General features: G+C 35.8%; 1 pseudogene; it reads right to left on the bottom strand.

Annotated features, from left to right (window-relative positions):
- Positions 1-458: 458 nt before the first annotated feature.
- LOC125094476 (uncharacterized) lies at positions 459-651 on the bottom strand (annotated as a pseudogene).
- Between the last annotated feature and the right edge of the window lie 7421 nt (positions 652-8072).

Genomic DNA, 8072 nt, shown 5'->3' with positions numbered 1-8072 from the left:
TCACATTCCATTTGGTTCAAAATGCGCATTAAGTAGCACTTCAGTTCTATTTATCAATGCCAAAAAAAGTTGTAACATTCTGAGGCTCACATAAATAAATGTCAAAATATTTACAAAAGACTTCAGTATTACTGTAGATCTGGGTAATAGTACATCAGGATACTTGTGTGTTATTGTTTATCGATTTAATGATTTTTATATTGTTTAGTGATTTTTTTTTTTTTTTTTTTGCTTTTCCAAGATAATTAGGCTATAAAGGACTGAAAAAGACTGGAATGTAAATAATAGTAAATAAGAACACTGAATAGAATTTTTACAGACTTAAATCATAATTTATCCTTTTAGTTCTATGACCTTCACTAGATGGTCCAATGACTTTGTTTTCCTAAACCTGAAATGATAGCTTCTTTGTAAGCTTAGAACACCCTATCATTCCTTTCTTTCCTAAGATGCTTTTGTATAATAGTATCATTCCTTATAATGGAAACCTGCAACTATGTTGCTAGGCAACATTGTAATAGAGACTTACAGCTATCACTTGATCTCATTTCAGTTTTCCCAGCTGAAAGTTTTTGATCATCGCCATTCTATTAGCAATAATCGTGCCTTGGATAAACCTCATTGGCTACGATACTGCCACTGCGCAAAGCTGATCATCGCCATTCTGATTCAAAATTAATTTCAGGGTGCCTGGGTGGTGCAGTTGGTTGAGAACCTGGCTTTGGTTTTGGCTTAGGTCATGATCTCAGAGTTGTGAGATTGAGCCCTACCTTGTGCTCCATGCTCCGTGTGGAGGTGGCATGCCCTCCCTGCTCATTCTCTCTCTCTCTCTCTTTCTCTCTTGTAAATAAATAAATACTCAAAATAAATTTTATCTAAATGGGTATTTGGGACAGATGATGTTAAGATCATCAAAAGCAGTTTTGCTCAAAGTGAAGACAAAGTAAAATGGGTAAGCCAATTTTTAAAAAGTTCATCAGAATAAACTAAGAAAGAAAAGGCTGGTTATCCTGTATAAATATTTCTTTAATTAGGAATTTCTAGTCACAAAACACAGAGAAGAAGTATTGAAATTAGAAAAGTAATTTCTTTATTCAATTCATATTTTTATCTCTGTCTTACAATAAAATTCAGTAATTTAAGGGGTAGTAATAGTCGATAATATATGGACTATTTGAAAATGGAAAGCTCCATTGTGGCTTCAGTGGAATCACAGGCATCCTTAAAAGAGAGCAGCAAGAAGGTCAAAGGAAGAAGGTGATGTGATGCCAGAAGCTGGAGGAGAAATGACGGATGCCAGGCCATTACCTGAGCAATGTAGGTAGCCTCTAGAAGCTGGAAAAGTAAGGAAATGGATTCTCTTCTACAACCTTCAGATGGAGCTTTCCCTGCTGATAACTTCAGACATTTTCACGTTTCAGAATTCTAACCTTCGGACTGTCAGAGAATAAATTAGAGTTGTTCAAAGCCACATGGTTTGTGGTAATTTGTTATGGCAGCAGTAGAAAACCAGTGCATACTTCTTTGGTCCCTAGTACTTCTAACCCTAGCAGTTGGTGTTCAGTGCCCATATACTCATGCTTCCTTCCTCACAAGTGGCCCTCCCTCCTCCAAGGTTCTGAGAAGGCAGAGACTCTTCTATAGATACAATGAACCCAGATTAATAGTGGGCAGGAAATAGCAAATCTATTGTCAGATTACATATATTCATACTATAATTAGTAAGAAAAAACAGGTATTAAAACTATTGATGTTTTAACTGAAGTACTATCATATACTTAAACATACAAAAGAAGCTTAAAAATTATCTAATCCCTTTTCAGTAATAATCCCCTTCATTTGTGTAGCACAAAATTTCAAAATATTCAGTGGCACAGGGTCTCATTTGCTCTTCACAATAACTGTGTTAAGTAGACTGTTCAGGCACCAGTATCCCCTCAAAAGATGCTACACAAAGTGATAGTAAGTCAACTGCCCTGCACTACAAACCAATCAAACAAGAGCCCATATCCAAGACTTTCAATTAAAAATCTAGTCCTCTTCTCATAATCTGACTAAAAATCTACTTCCTTTCTCCCACTGAGATGGATATATTTCACTTACCTCTTTTTTTTTTTTATTCTCCAGTTAATGTAGGAAACATTTTATCAAAAGAACTGACCTCTCATAATCACATGGCTAATTATTTATCAGAATCAAAACATAAACTAAATTTTATGAATTAACAAAAACTGAGGTAAAATTGATTCAACCATCACACAAAATGAACTTTGTGTTTTGGTCTTGGGTTGTTGTCAAAGGTAAGATATCCCTCAGCAAGATTATTCAATAATGTAAGATGTCACCTTGCAGGTGATGTAAACAATGTATTATAGTGGCACAAGGTCTCCAAGGTGATGAAATAGAATTTGTCACCCATAAATCCAGGAAGAGACAGTCTTAGTGAATAAGCCAAGAAATATTAGATGATTTTAAAAAAATGCATACTATAAGCACCAGTCCTGCTGTGATGCACAAAACTAATGGATGAGTAGTTTCACTAGCAAGAGACCATCCATATTCATGTACACACACACACACACACACACACACACGTCATCTTTATTATATTTAACTTTATAATATACTTTATAATACACTAATTCAAACTACTGGATTGGAAGATTAATGGGGGACAGGGAGAATCAACACTGTAAGCAAAGAGAAAGGTCAAGACAGCCAATGATAGAAGGGAAAGTACAAGATCATCTCAGAAAATGAGTAATTCAGCTTAATTTATAGGAAAGATAAGTGAAAGAGAACCATAGAAAATAAGATTGTAAATCTAGGGCGCCTGGGTGGCTCAGTGGGTTAAGCCGCTGCCTTCGGCTCAGGTCATGATCTCAGGGTCCTGGGATCGAGTCCCGCATCGGGCTCTCTGCTCAGCAGGGAGCCTGCTTCCCTCTCTCTCTCTCTCTCTCTCTCTCTGCCTGCCTCTTTGTCTACTTGTGATCTCTCTCTGTCAAATAAATAAAATCTTTAAAAAAAAAAAAAGATTGTAAATCTAGGTTGGGAGACGCTTTGAATGCCAAGCTAAGAATTTTATATATTTATACATATATATATATATATATATATATATATATATTATATATTTAATATTAAAATACATATATAAAGATATAATTTTTATATGTAATTGTGGTGGGGAGTGGACATTTTAGTGTATAGGTCTGACCAATAATCCTGAATATTGTTTCTTTGTAAGGTAACAAGACATAGCAAACATGTTTTTGTTATGTCAAAACATAAAACATGTTCTTGACATAACAAGAATATGCTTTAGAGAGATTTTTCTGAGTGGAATGTATGTAGGATGACTTGGAAAGGAAAGGATTAATGATGGGGAGGTTATGATAATAGGTCAGATAAGATAAAATAAGGGTATAATGTTATTTCTATTTTTTATTATATAATAAGGAATAGTAGCTAACATGAACATAGCACTAGCAATGGACCAAACACTTCTCTAAGCACTTATATGAGATAATTCATTTAATCCTCAGAGCTCATGTGTGAGTAGCTATGATTTTTATTCTCATATTACAGGTAAGGAAATTATAGAAGTTAATAAATTTGGGTGCCTGGGTGGCTCAGTATGTTAAGAGTCTGCCTTCAGCTCAGGTTATGATCCCGGAGTCCTGGCACTGAGTCCTGCACTGGGGTCCTTGCTCAGCTCAGCAGAGAGCCTGCTACTCCCTCTGCCTGCTGCTCCCCCTGCTTGTGCTCTCTCACTATCTCTCTCTCCCTGTCAAATAAATAAAAATGTTGATAAAATCTTTAAAAAAAGAGAGAAGTTAATAGATTTGCCCAATGTCATACAACTAGTAATTGGTAAGGATCCCACTTTGAATAATAGTAGTCTGACTTTAGAAGTCATAACTCTATACAATACTGATAGGTGATAAAGAATATGCAATTTTGTAAACACAAAAATAGTCTCTTTTGATAACTATTTATCATGTTATTCCATTCTATGTATGCATGTATATGTGTTATACTTTATTTTTATCGTTGATCTGAATGCATCTAGGTTCATCTTAGAAAGAAGCAAAATACTTTAGAAAGAAACAATGTTCAGGATTGTTGGTCATTATTATTACACTTTTATATCTCCTATTTCAATGATAGTTATTGACTACTTGCTTTGTGTCCAGTGTTAGTGTCCATAATCAAAGGAGCAAGACTGATACAAAGCGAAGGTCAAGCAAAGCTTTATTTCGCGCCAAGCATCGAGAATCATACTGACCGGTCAGGGCCGTGTCTTGCAAAAAGGCGACCCCTCCCAGCCTCACAGACTAACTTTTATAGAGGTAGTTTAGCCGGGCTATACACAGGGGGCCAATGAGATTGCAATACACAGAGAACACTGCGCAATCATGCTAAGTCTGCCACACACAGAAAAAAATGCTAGGTAACACACAGGTAGCCAATTGAGTTTCAATTTACCCTAGTAGATATATGTGTGCCCCACTGATTGGATGTCTTCACCTGGCCTGATCCGCCCTTGTATCTAAGGCTTTGCAAGTAAGTTCCTCTGGGAGGGGTGGGGTCAATCTAAGTTTACTACATAGGGTCAATCTAAGTTTACTGCAACAAAATGGCTCCCTCTGGCCAACCAGTACCTTACATCCAGCACTGTGCCCTTCACTAAGAGACAGACACAGTTCCTGCTCTCATGGAGCATGATCTTTTTTAGGTTTTAAATTCTCTATGTGTTCCAGTACTACTGGTGGACTTGCCATATTCTTTGCAGAGAACGGTTGCTATATGTGTCTGCATTTTCAAACTGGTATCCTTTTTTGTATTATATTTAAAATATTAACATACTATAGTATAGACAACAGGTATTCAAAGTTATAAAATGCCGAGTCTCCACCACTTTCTTTCCTTTTTATTCAAGTATAATTAACATACAGTGTTATATTAGTTTCAAATATACAGTGTAATGATTCAACAAATTATATACATTTCTCAGTGTTTATCATCATAAATGTACTCTTAATCCCCTTTGTCTATGTTGGGTCTGTTATCAAAGGAACGAGACTGAGACAAAGAGAAAGTTATGTAAAGCTTTATTCTATGCCAAGCATTAGAAGTCAGACTGACCGGCCAGGGCTGCCTCCGATAAGAGTGACCCCACTTTGGTCTTACAGGCTAGTTTTATAGGGCACAACCGCAGACCTCTATGTATGTGGCTTTGGCTGATTGGATGTCTCCTACCTGTGTGTTTTAGTTAACGGTTACCCGGAACCGATACTAGTAACTGCTGAGGTGTTTATTAAACAACAAAATGGCCTTGTTTTAGGTATGTGTTTTAGCAACGGTTACCCGGAACCGGTATCAGTAACTGCTGAGGCATTTATTAAACAACAAAATGGCTACCAGGGCAACATGGAGTCACTAAGGCTAAGTAGGCCCAGGCAGGCCCTAGGGGTTTAACAGGTTTTAACGTGGAATCGGCCTCAACAGTCTATTTCACCTATTCCCCAACCACCTCTCCTGTGGCAACCACCAGCTTGTTTATTTGAGCCCATCGTTCGGTCTCTTCTACTGTTTACTCATTTGTCTTGTCTCTTAAATTCCACATGTGAGTGTTTCAGCAGCTCTCTGAATCTTGCTGAGACTCTACCATCTCTTAACGGTCTCCACTTCATGTTAGAGTGACATGATACTACTACAGTGGACTCTGTGAGATACATATGAAAATCACAGATTGCATATAGCTGCAAATTATGGATTGTTATAAACATTATTTATTCCAACCTACTGAAAAAATCTAATTTCTAACAATTAAAAGTAAAGTGTTCTTTTGTTAATGGTATCGATACTGGGATTGAACTCCTTAAAATTGTTTTGTCTTTATCTTTCTTCTTTGCTGTGTCATTCAACTTTCATTTGATGATTAATTGCTTAATTGTATGCATATATTTTTGCTTACAACTGTCATATGTTTAAGGATATTGAATGTATATGATGTATTGAACATTTTTGTATATATCAAAAAATTACATTTTCACACACTGCTCAGTATATTTACTGTACTTTCAAAGTTTTTAATTGAATATTCCTTCTGATATCACTGTGAAGGATATTTTTCACTTATGTATTCTTCATGTTCATTCTTTCAACTTGGGCACACAGAAAACATTTTATGAAAAAAGTTTACAAAAATTATAAATGACAAATGCTTCAAAAATGTTTTGAAGAACCATATAAACATATAAGGCTCCATTATCACACATCCAAATCCTGAGACTTCATTTTTGTCCCTATACATTTTAAATATATCACATTGCTAGACCACACAAATTCAGTACAATAGTCTTGTAGTTCAAACATAAGGTTGAAAATTACTCTTGTCAGGGACTAGGCAGTGCTTGAGTTTTAGTATACGAATGAATTTTCCTGTAACTTTATAAGCTCCCTGGAACTAATCAATTATAAAAGAAACCATGATTAGTTTGTCTTCCAGAATTGCTTCTTCTATAATAGAAAGTAAGACATAAATAATTTTCCCTCTTTGTCTCTCTACAGAGTCTTGATTTGCATTTAGCTAGTGCATCATTTAACAATCTTAATTGGATCATCCTTTTATTCACCTAAAAATAGCTATTGAAACATTATACACAATCATTTTGTACCAGACCAAGCAAGTCATTTGTGAAAGAACAAATCTTTCTATAAGCAATGCCATGTAGTCTAGTACACATTGGGAACAAACGACTAGTGGTGAGTAGCAAATCCATAGAGAAAACTACACTTTTTTTTTTTTTTTTTTTTTGTAAGTCTAGAAAGGGGAGTGAAAAATATTTTAGGTATCTGGTACACTAATCAATCAAGAAAATACTGAAATATACATTTTGTTTTGAGGATAACTTTTATCCTATGAATATTGTACATCACTTCTTTATGTGAGAGAAAAGAAATTACCTTTACTCAACTCATTACTATTGACAGCATGTTATATGAGAAGACATTAGATCATGAAACAGCAAAAGTTCCCCATCTCAAAGCAGTTTCAAAGATGGGAGGAAATTGCATTTTGTTCACTTTATATTCCCATTTCTAATCACTAATTTCTGCAATCAGCTACAAGGGTGATGAACTGTAGAACTGGGAAATTTCATTTTCCAGAAATCTGCTCATAAAAAGCATGCAAAAGAAATCCATTAACCTCTTCAGAAACTAACTTCCATCTGAGTGGCAGTGCCTAAGCTCAAGAAGCATGGGTGCAGAGGGTTCTTTGCCTGATCAGCTCTCTGAGGGAGAGTGTACATTGTTTGGAAAATTTTCCACAAGGGCAAACTTCCTACAAGAAATAACTCACATTAGAAACTCTCAAAGTTTGGTTTGAGTTACGTGCAAGGGTTGAAAAGTTATAATAAATAAGAAGTACCTGGATTTATTTGATTCTATCCTACACCGAGTTTCCCACTGAGCTACAGACCTTGTCTTATCTACTCTTCATTTCTTCAGGACTCTAGAGGAATGTCGAGTCCTCCACAATGTTGGTCCTCCTTCATTGAGCTTCCCACATGGTGTTAGATATTTTCCTCTTTGATCTTTACTGGCATCTTGTTCTTAATTCTGTTATTGTCTTTACCATTACACTATGTCTTTACTGTAATACTATTTTCTTACACTTCAGTATTAAATTCCAAAATATAAATTTCTCCAGTCATGGATAAAATCTTCTATTTATTTATCCCCCTACCTAATGCAGTATATTATTTAGGGTTTTCCCAAGAGTGAACTCTGAGTCAAAGATTCAAATGCAAGTAGTTTATTCCAGAAGGGCAGAGAATCCTGGCATGAAAATAGGGCAAGCAATACAGAGCAAAGAAATTATTAAGTCGTGAGCTATTAAGTATATTAAATGTTAGGGGAAACTTGAGAAAATGGTCCAAAACCTAGTCCTCAGATTTATCCTCCCTGAGGACAGAGGAAGTTGGGTAACTGAATACCAACTACTGAGAGGAATTGATTGAGGTCTACTCTTTCCTTGGCACCTTCAGACTGCTGCTTTGCAA

Source organism: Lutra lutra, chromosome 2 (assembly GCF_902655055.1).
Source record: "Lutra lutra chromosome 2, mLutLut1.2, whole genome shotgun sequence".
NCBI lineage: Eukaryota > Metazoa > Chordata > Mammalia > Carnivora > Mustelidae > Lutra > Lutra lutra.
Note: the sequence above shows the minus strand (reverse complement) of the source record. Positions and strands in the feature narration are given on the sequence as shown.